This window comes from Camelus bactrianus, chromosome 33 (assembly GCF_048773025.1).
Source record: "Camelus bactrianus isolate YW-2024 breed Bactrian camel chromosome 33, ASM4877302v1, whole genome shotgun sequence".
Classification (NCBI taxonomy): domain Eukaryota; kingdom Metazoa; phylum Chordata; class Mammalia; order Artiodactyla; family Camelidae; genus Camelus; species Camelus bactrianus.
This window is the reverse complement of record NC_133571.1, coordinates 16,167,775-16,186,464: the sequence shown is the minus strand read 5'-3', so window position 1 is coordinate 16,186,464 and position 18,690 is coordinate 16,167,775. Positions and strand designations below refer to the sequence as shown.

At 45.8% G+C, this 18,690-nt stretch overlaps 2 long non-coding RNA genes across 5 annotated transcripts in view; one reads left to right on the top strand and one right to left on the bottom strand.

The window, feature by feature from the left end:
• LOC123611928 (uncharacterized) overlaps positions 1 to 1,966 on the top strand; it is a 175,612-nt gene extending 173,646 nt beyond the window's left edge. For all 3 annotated transcript variants that reach the window (XR_012503821.1, XR_012503820.1, XR_012503819.1), the window contains exon 6: positions 86 to 1,966. This is a non-coding gene — a long non-coding RNA (uncharacterized LOC123611928). The remainder of the gene's footprint in view (positions 1 to 85) is intronic.
• The window catches only part of LOC123611929 (uncharacterized), a 184,014-nt gene that overhangs the window by 85,838 nt on the left and 79,486 nt on the right, over positions 1 to 18,690 (bottom strand). The window lies entirely within an intron of this gene.

Sequence of the window (18,690 nt, the reverse complement as noted above, 5' to 3'; positions counted from 1 at the left end):
CTCTCAAACCCCTTCCCCGTAGCTGTTTCCTCTTCCCCGACCCCAACTCAGAGAAGGTCACACTTGCTCTCAACCTACCTTGCAGAGCATGGTCCTTCCGCCATCACACAAGAGTCCTTCTGCTTTGCAACTCTCGTCTCTCCCTCCTTGTTATACACTTCCGACCCTCAACGCCTGGAACACCCGAGGCGCCACGAGCACGCTAGGCTTTTATGGATGACGGATGACCTAAGCCTCGCGAGATCTCCAGCTCCTCAACATCAGTGACTTTCACCTGCCTTCTGTTTGGCCCAGCAAAGCAGTGGCTCTCCAAGTATGGTTCTTGGCTCACTCACATCAGCATCACCTGAAACGTGTTAGAGATGCACCTCTCAGCCCCACCCTAGACCTGCGGAATCAGACTCTTTAGGGGCGGGGCCAGCAATCTGTGCTCTACCAAGCCCTCCAGATGATTCTGATGCGCAGAAGTTTGAGAACCACTAGTGCAGAGGATGGCCCCACCATGGACCACGTCATTAACTGGAGCTTTTTGACTCTTAAGATCTGTGCTTCACCGACTTGTCATCATTTTTCCTATTCTCTCAACTTTGTTAACCTAATATTTGCCACGGTCTAGAAGCCTCTTCTGGCCTCACCTTCACTCAGTCTGGACCCCGGTCAGCCATTTCCATGATGCCTCTAAGATTGCATTTGCTACTTAACTGGTAGCCTCTAAATTTGGACTTCTGGCACAAGCTATAAAATAGTGCTGATTGATTCCAAGCTGGGCCACTGCTACTGGTTTATAACCTCAGCATCCATTTCTTTAGGATCTTTTCATTTGCTCGTTATGGTATTTCCAACAGTTATCCGCTTTCATCCGTACTGGCATTTCTACCCAGACTTCCACACTTTCAGCCAATGGTCTTGACTCTCAGTTTACTAAGAATAAAGTCACCCAGGCAAGTGCCCTCACTTTTCACCCACTGCTCTCCAAGTCATCTCTAGAGCTGCTTCTCCTGAAGTAGAAGCATTCTCCTCTCTTGGACTCTGAATCTTCTCGCCTATGACTCCACCAGAACCTCGCTCCTCAGGAAGCCAGTGGAATGCAGGGCCTCCAGAAGGGATGTTCAAGACCACGACTTGCCAGAGGGTAGAGGAGGCTGTCAGTGATGAATCATGTCACATGCCAGAACCAGGTCCAGCCGAGTGAAACTGAGGGAAGGTTATTTTCTTTGGACCATTACTAGATAACCGGTTTCAAGATTGCTGTTTTAGTAGAAGGGTGAGGACGAAGACAGATTGGAGGGGGGTAAGAGAATAAAGCAAGGATGTAAGGGGGTATACAGCCCAGTATTAAGAGAAATTTAGCCATGTAGCAAAAGATGAGAGTAGAAATGTAGCTAAAGAGACTGAGGACTCAACGGACAGCCTTCTCTCCACCATTGCTGAGATCTAAGTCTGTTCTATGTAAGGGAAAGCAGTCAGCAGAGAAGAACAGAATAAAGACACTGGGAGGTGGGATAATTAAAGGAAAAGGTCCTGCAAGGGACACAAAGATGTAGAACAGAGAGCAAACCCAGAGGGGTCTGTTCATCCGGACTCTTGGCTGCAAATGACAGTGTATCTTCATCAACTAACTCAGGCCAAACAAAAATATCCCGGCTCACATAACCAGCAAGGGGAGGAATGTCATAATACATCTGTCCAAACCCATAAAATGTACAACACCAAGAGTGGACCCTAATGGAAACTATGGGCTTTGGGTGATAACAATGCGTCATTGTAGGTTCATCACTTGTAATAAATGCCCCGCTCCAGTGGGGGAGGCTGTCCCTGTGTAGGGGCAGGAGGTATATGGAATGTCTCTGTAATCTTCCTCTCAATTCTGCTGTGATCTTAAAACTGCCCTGAAAAATAAATAGTTATATTTTAATAATTTTTAAAGACTTTATAGCAAAAAAATAAATAATGTCAAGTGTCATAACCCGGGTGTAGAGTGTGGTCCTTTCACTACGTCAGTATGGGAGCAGCGAAGCTCAGCAGAGGGTATCCGGACTAAGGTTAGTCTCCAATGAGTCCATAAAAGAAATTCCCGGTCTTAATATGGCTAGGTGTAATGAATTAAAAACGCAGTAAATTCTTTTACATGCCTCTCACCAAGAGGTAGAGTCTATGGCCCCTCCCCTTGTGCCAGGGCTGGCCTGTGATGGTTTTGCTCTCTGGAGTGTGTCAGAAGAGATACTGTGTTATTTTCGGGTGTAGCCTTTAAGAGAACTTGGTCTCTGGGAGTCCAAGGTGCCAAATAAGAAGTCAGCTGGTAAGATCACGTGGAGAGGCTCCGAGCTCCTTAGGGATGGAGAGGAACCCAGCTGGGCCCAGCTTCCCAGCCACCCTCACTGAGGCACTAAGCATGTGAGTGAAGCTGGCTTGGGCTCTGACCAGCCCCCATCTAAATGCCACCGAGTGGCCCAGTTGATGCCAACCAGCCAAGCACTGCCCAAATGTCTGACAAAATTGTGTGATAAGATACAATGGAGTTGTTTAAAGCCTCTGATTTGGGGAGCAGTTTGATGTGCAGCAAGAGATTCCTGGAAGAGTAGGCAAAAGCAGAGCCAAGGATATGGCAAGTTCTGGAAGCAATCAGCAAGAGACTGGAGGTCACAGTGCAAGGGCAGTCCAGGGAGGGTGAGGGATGGACAGGCATGATAAATGAGCAAGTTGATGAGGGGATGGAAGCACGTGACAGATCTGCTCTGACTTGCGCTAGGATGGACACTGCCGGCTTCCCAGCTCCTGGGTTAGCAGCAGATGAGATAGTCTGCTGACGCTGACAGCCAGCAGCACCTTGAGACCCTCACACACGATGCTGTGCCCTCAAAGAGCAGAGGTGAGATGGACGCAGCTGTGGTGGGTACCACAGCAGGTCAAGGAGTGAGGACCTCAAGGAATTCATAGAAGATGCGGGGATGAAGACCTGGATGCAACAAAATGGTCAATGAGAAGGCAGAGGGTGTTAGCATCTCGATGAAAGTAAAGGTCAGCCTCTTAGGGAGTGGTTGTGAGTAAGAGTTCATTCATCATTCATTTATTCACTCAACAAATACTTCCTGAGTGTCTGCTGTGTGCCAGTGTAATTCAAAGCTGCTTGGCATCTCTGCCTGAGAGTGAGTAAGACCAGGAAGGGAAAATGAAATTAATCAGGTCCACTCAAGAGAAGTTGAAACTAGCGGACAATGTGGTCTTCTGCATCTTCTATGAGACCGAGTTACGCTTCCGTTGCCATTAAGAATCGAGGGTTTATCATTTTCCTAATTATTTAAACACACTGGCCTCTGAAATATACCATGTTCAGAAGGATGTTAAATACTTTTTAAATGGCCCAGGCCCTATACAGATTGTATGGAAAACCTGACTTCTGACCACTGCTGTCAGTCAAGAATGATGCACTTCCCCTTCCTGCACTTCTGTGTAATTCTCCTGACAGCTACGATGCTGACCACTCCTGTTCAGTACTCGTTACCTTTAGTCAACTGGTAAACATTTACTGAATACCTACTGTGTGCGAGACATCGGGCCGGACCCAGTAGAAACAATGATCATTAACACCTGTTGCTTATCTTCAAGAAAAGCTTGGTTTAGGATAAGAGAGAGGGACCCATAATCTGTAACAAAACCGTGTGCCAAGGATTAGGGTTATGAGGACATACTGTTCACAGTATGGGTTCAACTAGTCAGCCATACGGTGCTATTGTTACAGGAGAGATGGAGGAGAAGTTATGTTAATTGAATGCCTGCTATTTGCTGTATATTTTACATATGTCATCTCATCCACTCCTCACAAGAGTTTACATAGTAGGTATCGCTTGCCTCAGGCCCTGTGGCTCAAAGAAGAAAGCCACTTGCCCAGGGGAGGTGTTTAAAATCCTGGGCCAGGATCTCTCTCTCCCCAATATTAATAATAATAATTTATTTGTCTATGTCTGTCTCTTAGATCGGTTTGTATTCACTTTAAGGGTAAGAATCTCGCCCGAATCATCTGTTTTCCTCCTTTATCAAGTGTGTATTAGTTCATCAATAAATGTGCATTTCATAACCAAAATGAAGTACAAGTTTAACAAAAAGAGATTCTCTAGAAGCACACAGTTGGCATTCCGTTGTAAGAAAAAGAATGAGAGAGTATGCATGAATGAACGAATGAATGAATGACTCAAGGCCAAATGTGCTCTTGGCTCAGGACATTTGCACTGGCTGGTCCCCCGTCTGGGATGATTTCCCCCAAATTGTTACATGGCCCACTTCCTCAACACTCTCTTCAGTTCTCAGCTCAAATGTCACCTTATCAGTGTGACCTTCTCTGGCCACCCTATGTAAATAGCAACTACCCCTCCAGCTGTCACCTCCACATCCTGACCTGGCTCCATTTTTTCCCACAGCACTTACGACCACCTGACATGGGATATATTTGCCAGTCCCCTCATCCTGTCCCCGCACTGGGTCACATACCCAATGTGAGTAGGCGCCTTCTATGTCCTGGGTGCTGCTGCCACCCCAGTGTCATAGGTGGTCAGTGAATATGTTCCAGAAATGACCTTGACGATTAAGCAGTCGTAGAAGTCAAATTCCTTCCTACTCGTTCTCTTGTTTTGCCTGGAAAATCGAATAATTTTATGAACCCTTTAAACAGTCCTGTGCTCCAAAAGTAGAGTCTTTCTATGAAAAAGCTCTGAGGTTGTCTTGTCTTTTCTTGTACGTATTTGTCATGAACATGCACGATGGGGTTCTGCTGGGACGGGTCTCTGCTTTTCCCATGTGTGGAAGCTGGAGATAAAACAGCGGGTCCAGTCTCTCCTCGGTGAACTGAAAGGTTAAAAGGCGCGCTTTCTATCCCTAAGAGGAGGGTGTTTTGACCCTCTCCACTTCTCTCCTCCGCATGACCCTTTGATTTTGGTGGAGGTTTAGAAGTTCAGTGAAATACTGTTTTGGCCACTATGATATTAGAAGAGGGAAAAGCAGAAACTCTGAAGGTTAATGTTGACTTCACAGCAGGACAGAAGAGGTGCCAACAGCCGTGTTCGGGTTTTCCCTGTCTCCTGCGGATAGCTCACCGTCGAAATTCTTTCACTGTAAAGGAAAGGCCATTCACTATCTTATGCAGGCTCTCTTTTTGTTTTGTTTTGTTAGAGATAATTAGAGAAAGTACTCATTTCAAGATAGCATTGAAACATAACACTGTAATCATATTCATTGCAATGGAATTTTACCTTGATGATATTATCTACGTGGCAACCAGTCTCATTCCCCAGTTCTCTGTGTCTCTAATTTCTTGGAGAAACATCCTGACACTGTGATATTTAAGGGCAGGTCCTATGTGACTAGGATGTTAACAGACTGTTAACGCAGAACCCTTAGGATTAAAACGAAGGCTAAGCGACTGAGCTCACGTGCCCAGCTGACCCAGTGGTCATACTTCATACGACGCTCCACAGTTCTTACGTTGTCATCACCACTCTCGATATTAGGGAAAAAGTCAGAACTGGAATTTTCTCCAGATCACAGGTGAGCTTCCAAGGGGATCAACAATGTCTTAAGGTCGCAGAACTAGAGGAGATGCAGCCCACGAAAGGCCGGGGCTTTGGGCTCCTATGGCCTCCTCGACTGGCTGCGAAACAGCCCAGAAAAGTTGAAGCTGTGCCACGGCTTCAGGCCTTCCCTTCCCTTCGGGACCTAATTTCTGGATCTCCACGTCAATAACCTGTCCCAGTTTGGACCGTATTGGAAAAAAAAAGCAAGAATTTGGGGAGATGATGCAAGATGAGAGCGAAAGTGAGAATTGCGCCCCCAGAAACCCCTGCCTGTGACTGCCTGGGGGAAAATTCTGAATCCTACACTGAACAGAGGGGAGCAGAAGTCCGCAGATGAGCTCCCTGCCAGAGCAGCCTGATTTCAGGTCTGGCCAAGCATTTACTCTCAAACTCTCGTGGATTCAGCCATAAATCATTGCTTCCCTGCTTAAATTCTTTCTCTGCCAAGAGGAGAGTTATTTACTTTATGATTAATAGTTCCCTGAAGCTATTCATGTAGGCGCATTTCTTTATCATCTCTCTCCTCTCTCTCTCCCTCCCCCCACCCCCCTCCACCTCACACCCTGCCTCATTTCCCCTGTTTCATTCTCTCTCTTTTTATCACGGCTTTTAGATCCTCAGCCTTGCTTGGGATATTCTTTTCTATCACTGCATTAAAAATGACCAAGAATTGGCACCTAAAAGCAACACAAATTTATCATCTCAAAGTTTCCGTAAGTCCGAAGTCTGGGGAAAGCGTGGCTTAATTCTCCATGCAGGGTCTCACTGGGCTGAAGTCAATAAGCCTCCTAGGGCTGTACTTCTTATCTGGATCCTCTTCCAAGATCACTGGTTGTTGGAAGAATTCGTGTCCTTGAGGTCGTTGGACAGAGATGCCCATGTTCTTGCTACCTGTCAGCTGAGGATGGCTCTCAGTTCCCACGTCTGCTGGCAGATCCCTGTCACGTGCTCCCACAGGCCATTCACAACGTGGTGTTTGCTTTCTTCGGGAGCAGCTGGAGACTGTCTTCCTGACTTCCTCTTCTACAACCAACTGGAGAAAACTTTGCTTTTAAAGGGCCAATGTGATGAGGTCAGGCCATCCACTGTGCCATGTAGCACAACCCAGTCACGGCAATAAAATCCATCGTTGACCCCATCCCAGAGCTGATGTAGGGTGTGCATACCAGGGGCCTGGGGAACCTGGGGGACCATCTGAGAAGTCTACCTATCACACTTGGCGGCAGCATGCTCCCTTTGTGTGGCATGCTGCATACACACAAAAAAATCGTTTCTTTTTCTGCCCTCCTACTTGAACCATTCTTCATTTGTCCTGAGACGCCAGTTTCTTGAATCTAACTCTCCAGCTGCCCGTCTGGAAGCTGCTGTGTTGGTTCTTCCGCATCCCCCCAAACTCTAAGTGTTGGCCCTGCTGCAGGATGCGGAATTCACTGGGGATCCTCGTACCTAGAGCACCGGAGGAGCCCTTACCTCCAACATCACCGTCACCAAGACTGCCAAGACACTAGACCTGCTGATGGGCAAAGAAGTTGTCCACAGTGGTTTGATCAACAAGAAACGTTATGAAATGGCCTCCCACTGTGGTGGGCATTCCCAGAGGCCTCGTCTATCTCTGCATCCCCTCCCTGTTCTGTACCCCTCTCTTTCCCACACATACACACATACACCATTTTTATTTGGGGGGCCATTACCCCACACCCCTTACTGCTGCCAAAACCACATAGGCAGGGGACCGGGGCTGGATGGACAGACAGCTCCCCCCACCCATACCTCTCCTGTGTATGGCTGGAAAATTTTTTAGTTTGGAATTTTTTTTCTGAGTAAGAAATATTCTAATAACAACAACAAAAGGCGTCTAACCACATCTATTTATCTAAAGCATTCCCTACAGATCTCTTGCCCCAAGTTTGCAGTACCATCAATATATGATGGCTCGCGCTCTAATTTAACCCTGAAGCTCAGCCCAAATACCTGAATTCCTGACTCACACACCCAGTTGCTTCCTTAACACCTTCCCTTGCTGTCCAGTAAGAACCTCAAACTTTGCATTTCTAAAAAGAATCTTGATTCTGACTTTCCTCAAACTCTTTCTCTTCAAGTCCTCCTCGACTTCAAAAATGGGCACCTCCTCCATCTTTAACTCCTCTTTCTCTTACGTACCCTAGAGCCAAAGTCCCTTGGCTCCTCCTTTAAAATATGTACAGAAGCTGGCCATCACTGACCTCTACTGCTGACAACCACCTCACCTGGATTTCTGCCATAGACACCTAACTACCGTATTTATTTTTATCTTTACCCACCTCCCTTCCGCATTCCAATCTGTTTATCACACAGCAGCTGGAGTGATCCCTTTAAAACATCAGATTCATCCTGCCATCCCTCTGCTGAAAGTGTGCCAATGACTTCCCATCTCATCCAGAGAAAATGCCAAAGTCTCCACTTTATGAGCTGTCCCCCAGCCCCCCTTCCTCTCCTGTTCATCCTCACCCCACTCCACCACCATACCCTTAATGCCCCCATACGAGCCAAGTGTGTTCTTTCCACAGGGCCTTTGCACATGCTCTTCCTGCCACTCTTCTTCCAGGTACCCATCAGGCTCACTTCCTCATTCTTTTCTTTTCTGCTCCAATAATCACAGAGAGACTTTTCCCATAACAACCTTATATACAAGAACACTACCCTTGGACTCTATCTCCTGTACCCTGTTTAACTCTCTTCATGGCCCTGTCACCTCCTGATCTATGAGGCAGCTCGTCTTTCCCTTCATATGTGTTTACTTCCCATCACTGTATTAAAATGTAGGCTCCGTGACAGAAGGGACTGGGGCAGTTCACCGCTGTGTCCCAGAGCCTTGATCAGTAATATCAGAACACAGTAAGAATATTTGCTGAATGAGTGAAAAATGTCCAGTCACTTACCCGTCAGAGAAGATGAATTTTCTCTATGTGGTATTTTGTCATAGAAAATATTATGGTGGAAGAAAGAAGGCTTAGGGTAACCTTGTAACTCTTTTTAGAGAAGGAACAAATTCAACCTGTACGACACCAGGGTGAAGACAAGGGAAGGTCCTGATGGAAGAAAGGTATTCAAATGAGCTCTGTTTTCTTTCCTCTCAGCGGCTAGAGAGTAAGTCTGGTCACGTGTAGTAAGCTTGATGGAAACCAGGGCTGTTCTGCCTCCCTACCCTTTATTCCACAAGCCAAACTTGATTATACCAACCTCTCTGTCTTCATTTTTACGACTCTCTGCCAGGCCTGCCCTCCCCTCAACTTCTCAAAACTCTATCCATCCTTCAAGATCCATCTGAAGCACCATCTTCATCATCAGGTAGTTCCTGATCTCCCCCAGGTCCTGCGTGGCCACTCCTGCCTCAGGCCTCCCGCAGCGCCCCGTCTTAAAGGGCAATCACCACTTCCTCGCCTCTTTCTCTTGCCACACTTCCCAAGCTTAGAGAGCTTGGTATTGTATTATCTCTCCGCCAAAGCAGTTGGCATCATGTCTTAGCAGAGAAGATGCTCATTATATGTTTGCGGGATGAGACTGGGTTGATTCGGATTATTGCATTTCATTGGGAAATTAGGCGTTCAGCTAGCAGACTGTTCTATTGTGCTTCCAGGCCTCAGGGACTGAGCAATAATCATCTGAACTTCAGCTCCATGGCCTGAGACCACAGTCACCTGTCCAGCTGGCTAGGAGGGAGCGCTCAACCAACTGAGGAGCCTCTGATATTGTCGAAAGCAAGGGGGCAGTCAAGAATGAGCAAAGGGAAGAAATCCTCCTTACAAAGAGTGCATGAAACTCCCTCCTTTCCATTTCATGCTCACTCGCTGTATTTTTTTTTTTTATGTACTTTTAAAATCTTTTTGAAAGCAACATCTTTTCTATTGAAGTGGAATAACACAGTTCACTCTGCGCTGCCCGTGGTCCCTACTGTGCTTCCAGGGGAGGTAGCAAAGGGCTACTTTCCTTTACAGCCTTTGATTTGTTCCTGCTACATCCTGTAATTTCCATCCACACCCGAGAGCCAAGTGCAGTGTGGGGCTAATTAAACACTGTAATTATCCATGAGCTAGGGCCCAGAAGCAGAGAGAAAATCTAACACATGTCTGATTGTAATATCAGGTAAATACTCAAGATGTGTGACTGGTGAAATGCAAAATATTCTATTCATTTAATATTCTTGATGAATAGTGAATTAGTCTAATCACATTAGCTATTCTATTCATTTATTAGGTGAGAGTGATGAGAAGTGAATAGCTGCAGAAAAAAACCCTCTCAAGTTGCAAAAATTAGACTTCGATAGTTTTATTATGTTTATTTTCAACTGAGGGTAATTGTCTGTAGCTTTCTCTGCGACTAGTAGACACCCCTCCCTTATCTTTGCCCCTTGAAAAACGGAGTGCAGATTACAAGTGTAGAGAAAGCCGATGAGACAGTGCTTACAAAAGCTCGTATAGATTGTACAAACATGTAAAAATATCGCACGTAAACATTGCACTTCCAAGTACATAACCACATATTTTTTTCTTTTATCTTGGGAGGTATAATTGACAGACAATAAAATGCATAAATCTTGCCACTACGGAAAACGGTATGGAGGTTCCTCAAACAACTGAAAATAGAACTACCATCGGACCCTGCCATTCCACTCCTGGGTACGTATATCTGAAGAAGTCAAAACACTAATTCCAAAAGGTGTGTGCTTCCCAATGTTCACAGCAGCATCATTTGCAAGAGCCAAGATAATGAAAGCAACTTACGTGTCCTCAACAGAGGACTGGATGAAGAAGATGTAGTGTATGTATACAGTGGAAGGTTACTCAGCCATAAAAATGAAGGAAGTTCTGCCATTTGCAACAGTGTGAAAGGAGGTATGTTGCCTGGTGAAATCAGTCAGAGAAAGGCAAATACTCGTGTTATCACTTACATGTGAAATCTAAAAGATAAGACAAATGAATAAAACAAAACAGAAACAGACTCACAGATATTAAAAAACAAGCAGTTACCAGTGGAGAGAGGGAAGGGGGAGTGGGGGAAGAGGATTAAGGGATACAATCTACTAGGTATAAAATGAAAAAGCAACAGGATGTGTTGTGCAGCACATGGAAATGTAGCCACTATGTTGTAAAAACTTTAAATGGAGTAAATCTCTAAAAATACTGAATCACTATGTTGTACATCTAAAACTAATATAATATTATAAATCAACTATACTTCAATTAAAAAAATTAAAATTAAGTGTACAGCTTAATGAATTTTTACCTATATATATGCCCACATGAGATATAATTCAAGGTACACATTTCCTAGAAAGTTTCCCTTGCTCCCTTCTCCAGTCAACACCCATCCCCTCCCCAGAGGTAACAACTACTCTAACTTCTATTACTGTACCCTGGGGTAGCCAGTTCCTAAGTTCAGAGAAATGGACTCATACAATCCCATATTCATTTTTAAAGAACAGTATAAAGTCATTTCAATCCTTCAGTGTTAAAATAATTCATACATACCTATCATGAGATATTTCAGACACAACAGAAAAGCATTTGGGAAAGCCCTCACTTCTTCAAAAGCTGTTTATTACTAAGCAAATCCCGCTGGATCTTCCCTACTGGCTCCTCCAGATTCTCCTTCCGTCCCTCGGCCGCCTTCTCTGGGCCGCTGGAGGCTGGCCCTTGTGGGCTGCATCAGGGGACCCCTGGCCACTGGGGTCTGCTTGGGAGCTGTCAAGTGAGGCACAAGCTGTAGATGGGAGGGCAGCGTGAGCGAGGTAGGGGTGTTCATTCCCCAGCTCTCTCCCCTTGGGTTGCTTTCCAAGAGCATCACCTCAGGCAGCCTCTCCTAAAGCTAGCTACTCTCTCCAGGAATAGAACGGCCCCGCCCCTTGACTCTTCGGGCCTGGCTGGTCACAGTTCCCAGCTGGGGCTGGGTCCCTGGTTGCTTCAACATCTCTGGTTGGCTTTCCTCCATCCTTCCCACACCTTCATAAATAATTCCTCCGTTAAACTCTCCTCAGTTGCTCCATTTCAATGTACTGTCTCCTGCCCCTCCATCTACGTTAGGTTTTCAGTGTGCTTTTTAGGAAATACTTTTGCATCCATCCTGTGCACAGGCTAGTACACCATGGGTGATAAACTGTTTCTAAAAGATCTCTTTATTAGCCTCCTCCTTCTCATGAAAGCACATGTGTATCATCCACGCACCCAATTCACCCAATCTTTAAGCACCATAACACGTGATCCAAAGTCTGTAATATACTGCTACCTTGAAGCTTTTAAGTTACTTTCACCATCTGAACTTACTTTAGCTCTATGCCCAAATCTCCCCTGTTGCAATTTGAGACCTTGTATGTACAGGTTCTTTGGAAAAGCTGTTTACTTTTCTCAGCAAGCCTAGCATGTGCAGGGCATAGATAAGAAGGACTTTGCCAAAACGTCACATGGTGCAAGAAGAAACTGGAAAGAGTAGTTTCATTGCTGGAAAGCGAAGGTATGAGTTTGACATAAGACAGAGAAGGTCAAGGGGCCCTTGAAGCTTACTGGCTCTGCTAAATGCCAGGCACTGTGGTGAACACTTAACGGATTGAATTAACTCTCACATTAGCCACATGAGGTTATGGGCCTAGTGTTATTCACACATGAGGAAACTGATAGGTCCAAGACTTAAATCCACTGTCTATTTGGGATCAAAGTCCCAAATTTCTGGCTCTGCCATCTGAGAGACTGGTCTTCAGCCCAAGTGGGTGGAACCCACACAGCTACAGCGGAACGGAAGCCCAAGGCGGAGAAGCAATTAGTCAGAAAACAACTCACTCATTTTAAGTGTCCAGATCCCTAAATCCAGACAAACTACACTCTGGGGTGTGAAGAAACTCAGAGGTGCTGTCAGAGCCCTTGACTTATTTAAAGAACTGTCTGGGTGGTAGATGGGTGAGGTGGGGATTCATGTGGACGCACAGGAGAAAAATGTTTTTGGTGGACAGAAGAGCATGTACAAAGGTCCTGAGGTGGGTGCATATTTCACCAGGTTTGAAGAATAACAAGGAGATTATGACAGAAACCGGATGATCACACCCAGGTCAATGAATAAGAAAATGGGTAGAAACTAAGACAGATTGTGTAGCATCTTGGGCCCTTAAGGCTTTTTTATTTTGAGTGAGATGGGAAGCTATGGGAAGATATTGAGCAGAGAGACATGATATGACTCATGTTTTAGGAGTTTCACTCTGGATATTGTGTCAAGAATAAACTATAGTTGAGTAGAGGAGGAAGTAAGGAGACAGTTACGAGGCTGTTAAATTAACCCACATGAGAGAGGATGGTGAACTGGGTGAGACTTAGTGCGTCTATAGAATGGTGAGAAGTGGTTAGATTCTGGTTGTTTTTTTTAAAGTAGAGTTGTTAGCATTTGCTGTTGGATTGGATGTAGAGTGTGATAACAAATAATGCGCCAGAGAGAGTCCCAAAGTTTTAGAGATAAGTAAATTGTAGAATGTAATGGTCATTTATTGAAATAGGAAAAACTTCATAACAGCAGATTTCAGGGGAAAAATCAGAAGTTTGGCTTGGGATGTGATGAATTTTAGACATCTGTTAGCCATCCAAGCCGACTTGTTCTGGAGGTCATTGGCTATGAGTCTGGCTTTCAGGACAGAGGTCCCAAATGGATATAGAAATTGGGGAATTACCAGTATACAAATGATATTTAAAACCATGGGATTAGATGACCCCCTCTGTCCTTCCCCTAAGTGTGTGTGAATGGAGAACTGAGCTCTGTGGCACTTAAAGATTTTGAGGTCATGAGAAGGAACTATACCCCCAAAAAAATGATTGAGGAAGAACTGCCCATGAGGAGGGAGAACCCGGAGAGAGTGGTACCCCAGGGACTAGGGAAAAGAGAGCTTCAGGTGATCAACTGTAGCTGGTGAGGCTGATGGACCGAGCAAGATGGTGCCTGAGAATCGCCTATAACTCCCAGCAATGAGACGGTCCTTCGCGACTTCGACTAAAGCCTTGATGAGGGAGTGGAGACAAAGATCCAACTGGAGGGGGTTCAAGAAAGAATCGGAGGACAGATGATGGAGACAGAATGTATAGACAACTCTGTCCGTGAGTTTTGCTGTAGAGAAGACAGTAGGAGTGGGGTAGTAGCTGCAGCGGGTGGAGGGTGAAGGAAGACGGTCTTGGTTGGTGGTTTGGCTTGAAGATGGGGACTACCCCATCATGTTTTCAGCCTGGCAGGTATGATCCCATAGAGCAGAGTCACATGTTGATACGGGAGACTGAGGGAATGTCCGTGAACTGGGTAGAGGACAGGAGTTCCAGCACACAGCTAGGAGGGGTTCCTTAGAGCTGACCAGAGTCATTTCTAGCTTCTCTGCTTTGTATTTTGCAGTCCCACAAAGAATTTCACGAGCGGAAACCTGAGTGTTTCACAGCTAATATTAAAAAAAAAATAATTGATAACTATTTGCTTTATGTGTCCCTCACAGGTTCCTACAAGCCATTTGACCCCCATCTTACTAATAAGGATAAGGCTCGTAAAAGTTATATAACTTCATCAGGTTCTCAAAGCTCATATGAAACCCAGGTCTTAAACTAGGTCTGGCTGATTCCAGAGACCATAAATGTTCCATGACATCTGAGCCTAGAATTCCCCCAGAGGGGCCACCACCTAACAAGAAAGGGACAATATCATCTTAAGATGCCAGACAAAGAACAGCACAACCAGCATAAACTCTCTAGAGACTCCCTTGTGCAAGCACTGAGGAAGCAAGAGCAAGTCATGTGTCTGGACCATCTGCAGTGAAGCCTCTGGGGAAGATGTGATTTCATTGACAGATTTTAGAGGCAGACAGTGTTATAGGAAGGTCCTGAGAGGAGCTGGACCTGTGTGGGCTGATTCGTCCTGTGCAGATGAGAGGGAGCAAATGTTTCCACTTGAAAGTGCAGCAGCAGAAGTTGATAAAAGCTTTAAGGGACTTCTTTAGGTTTTCAGGCACTTTAATGAACATTAATTAAGCCCCTATCATGTGCACAGCACAGGACTTCATGCTGAGGAGATAAAGAAGAGCCATCACCCTCCCAGAAGTAACAGCGTGAACAATTCGAATTCAGCATATGGTTTCTAAATACTGTGTGAGGGTTCTCCAAAGAAGCAGAATCAACAATACCTAGATATAGATATATAGATCGGATACAGATATATATATATATATATATATATATATATATATATATATATATATATATATATATGATTTATTTCAAGGAATTTTAGGGCAGGCCAGCAGTCTGGAAACTCAGGCAGCTGTTGATTCGGCAGTTTTGAGGCAGAATTTTTTTCTTTTTTTTCCTTCTCTGGGAAACCTCAGGGTTTTTTTCTTAAGACCTTCAACTGATTGGATGAGGCCCACCCACATTCTTCAGGGTAATCTACTTAGTCAATCAACTGTAACCGGTAACCACATTTACAAAATTCTCATCACTGTCAACACCTGGATCATTGCTTGATTAAATAACTGGCTAGTCTAGCCCAGCCAAGCTGACCCATAACACTAACCATCACAGTATCCTATTCGTCCCCAGAGTTATGCCACAGAAGCCAAAAAGCTAATACTTTAGAGATGTTTGCCTCGTAGCGTTGCTATTTCCTCCTCGGAGTTTAAGCTGTAGACCAGCGAGAGGCTAGAGGAGGGGCTGTCTTCGAGTCACGATACTGTTAAGGTGGTTTATAAAGGTTCCAATTCATTGTAATTAATTTTTATTGCTTAGAGGCAGAAGGCTGGCGGAGCGAAAGGGGGTAATTTCCTAAGTCAAAATAACAAATAAGTAAATACAAACAGTCCCCAGCTTCCCAGGAGCAGGTCACCGTCTCTAGGTCTCGCCTCCTGGAATGAAACACAGACCGGAGCGCCTGTTGCTACCCCCTCGGCCCAGGCACTTGGCTCCCCCTTCCCACCAGTTTTCCAGGAAGCTAACCTGGTTTCAAATATCCCCGATAGCCCCCGAGCTCCTGCAAGAGACACTGTCAAGGCCCTTGTCAATCAGATGGAGTGTAGATTTCGGGTGTTAAAACAGTACCCACCCCCCAAAAGGCAAGAGCTTCAGCGCGGGGCGGCCCGGGGAGGGGAGCCCCCGTTGGTTGCGCTCGCTGCAAACAATGAAACGTCGCACGGAGGCTCTTTGTTCAGCTCCACGCCCGGAGCCCCGGCGAGCCGAGCAGTGCAGGCGCATGTGCCGGATATTAAGTCTCATTGCAAAGCCGCTGTGGTGCCGGGATGACGTGGGAGCCGGCTGGGTGCCGCGGGTGGGAGGCTGGGACAGTCCTGAGCATCCGTGCGCAGCGGCGGGAGGCACAGGCCACGGGGCCCTGGGCTGTGGGGGCATTTTCTCTTTCAGAGGGTGAGGCAGGAAAGGAGGACTTGACTTTCTCCGGCCTGAAAGCCTGTGTTGGGGTTTCAGGAGTCTTGAGTAATGACCGCTGTAGGTTTCTCGGGGAGGACTCATTTATCTAGGTGCCAGTGGGTGAGCCTGGCTTCCCAAGGTTGAAAATTTAGATTTATTGGGTGCCAGAAATTGTACTGGACACCATTTAATAGGCCCAGGCACCATGAAGGTGAGGGTGGGAAGATACGAGTCAAGAGGGCAAGAATGGATGTGGAAGGGACTCAGTGTGAATAAAGACAGCGAAATCTGATTAGCGTCGGAAGATGCTGGCCGCGGAGGGCGGGAAATACACGACTCTGTAGAAACCAGTGGTTTATGAACAGAGCCGAGATCAGATAAACCTGTGGAAGAGAGAGATGGAGAGAGAGAGAAACAGGCTCCTGAAGTCTGCAGAAGGAGAACCTGCCTTTAGAAGAGGGGGATCGATAAAAAAAAAAAAGCCATTTGCTTGTTACAAAATATATATATGTATCTTGTTCAGCCTCTTGCTCTGAAACAGAAGAAAAGCTTTGGGATTTATGGAATGTGGATTTACATAGAGAGATCCTGGAATATATAAATACTCGGCTGACTTCTAATGTGAAGAGAAAGGCGGAGGGAGGCACGTTTGCAGGATGGAAAGAGCAGAGGGAAGTGCAATGCAAACCCTGAACTCCATGCCTCATGCCCCCAGTGAACGTGGGGGATTCCTCCCCCTTCCTCCCCCCGTTCTTCTATTTCTTCATTATTTTTATCCGTTTTCTCCCTGGGGCTGGGGAAGCAGTGTAGAAATGACTTCTCAGGCTTTGAGACATTTTAAACAAACAAACAAAAAACTATGTAATGCAACACAGCTGATCTGAATTTCTCTACTCACAAGCATAGACATGCATTCGATGTATTGTGTTCCTTCTCTGGGCAAGGCACTGCGTTAGACTCATCGGTGGAGGAGTGCAGGGTAGGCACATCGTTCATTCCTTCCTTCAACATATACCTGGGAGTTAATAACCACCATTTCCCTCAAAGTGCTCCCAGCCTTGTGGGGGGAGATGGACAGCTAAATTCACAGGCCCGGCACCCAGGAGACATGAATGCAGGCCAGCTGCATTAGACAAAAGAATCACGGACGCCTTCCTGGAAGAGGTGACTTCCACACAGGCTGTGAGCCCCTGGAACTCAGTGGTCTGCTGAAAATCACATTTCTCAGGCAACAACCCAGATGTTTGGGCTACATGTCAGCACACATGCAGGCATTTGGAAATGCCTGGATTTCTGGTGATTAGATCCAAATGCCCAACAGCACTTGTAGAAAAGAGTAAATAATACAAGCATGTATCAAGTAAGAATTGTTTTTATGAGCCATTCTTCTTCCACCAGGACAGAGATCATCAAAATTCTTCACTATTTATTATACATTAGTTTATTACTTGCCCTCAATTACGTGGTGAAATTTATATCTTTGCACATGGCCAGGGTGGTAGGCCCCATGGCCCAAGGCAATTAGATAAGGCCTTAAAGAAATCAGACTGTGAACAAGGCAGAAGTTTAATATAATCTGAAACCCACAGCTGTCAAGCTCCATGAAGCCCCGTGCTCACAAATATCAGGCAAACATCATTACAGAATTGGTCAGGGTAAGAAGCGCTGGCAAAAACTTTGCATCCCATTTTGGTGACAGGTTTTAAGACTCTGTGGGTACGTGCATGTGTGCATGTGTGTACATATACACACAGCCATGTATTTGCATGCCTGCGTATGTATATGGTGTATTTATATTGATGTAGAAACGTGGTAGAAGGGAGGAGAGGGAAATTGTGAATCAATGCTTCCTTTCAGCTGTCCCCGGTCACTGGGTCTCTTATTTCCCTCTCCCTAATCACCTTCTTACCCCACACAAACCCCCAGACAGCTCAGAAAGCTCAAGCCCCCCCCCCACCTCTGGACACCCCCTCCACCCCCAGGAAAGTTTACTCTCTTATCCCTAGTTCACATAAATGTCCTTCCCCTGGAATGTTTTAATTTAATTTAAACCACTAACAGAGCCTACGGCTGAAAGATAAAGTCCAGATCATGGTGGAACTTTTGGAATGAATAGGCAACAAGGATGGATGTTTGGGTGTGAGAAACAGGAGAGAGGCTTTCCCGATTGATCGGGGAAAGGTAAAACAAAGAAATGGCGTTTGAGCACCTGGACAGGAGTAGGGCTACTTCCTGCTACATCGGGCATCCTCTTGCTCGGAGTCAGTCTCTGTCTCCCAGAGCCTTTTGAATTGCCTAAATAGATCCTTATCAGATCGCATAATCGCATATTAGCAACTTGCTTCTGGCCGTCCCAGCCCCTAGACAGTGAGCTCCTCAGGCCAGAGGACCACATCTTCCCAGGTTCTAGCACGGTGCCTCGCTGGTACTTAGCGCCCCGTGTTGAAAGCTTTCCAATGAACATAACTATTCTGGATAAGTTTCTCGCCTGCAAAGTGCAAGTTTATCTACTCGTCCATCCATTTATTTACTCGCCGTTTACTGGCCAACCTGCTAGGTTAAGTGCTGTAGGAAACACACACATGCATAATCTAGTGATTTATCTAAAATGATTTTCTCTGCCTGCCTCCCAGAACCACAAGGAAGAACAAAGAGCTGGTGGGCACGGATGAGCTTTGGAAACCGCGAGTGCTACCTGCGCTAAGGAGTGCTCTTTATTCTTG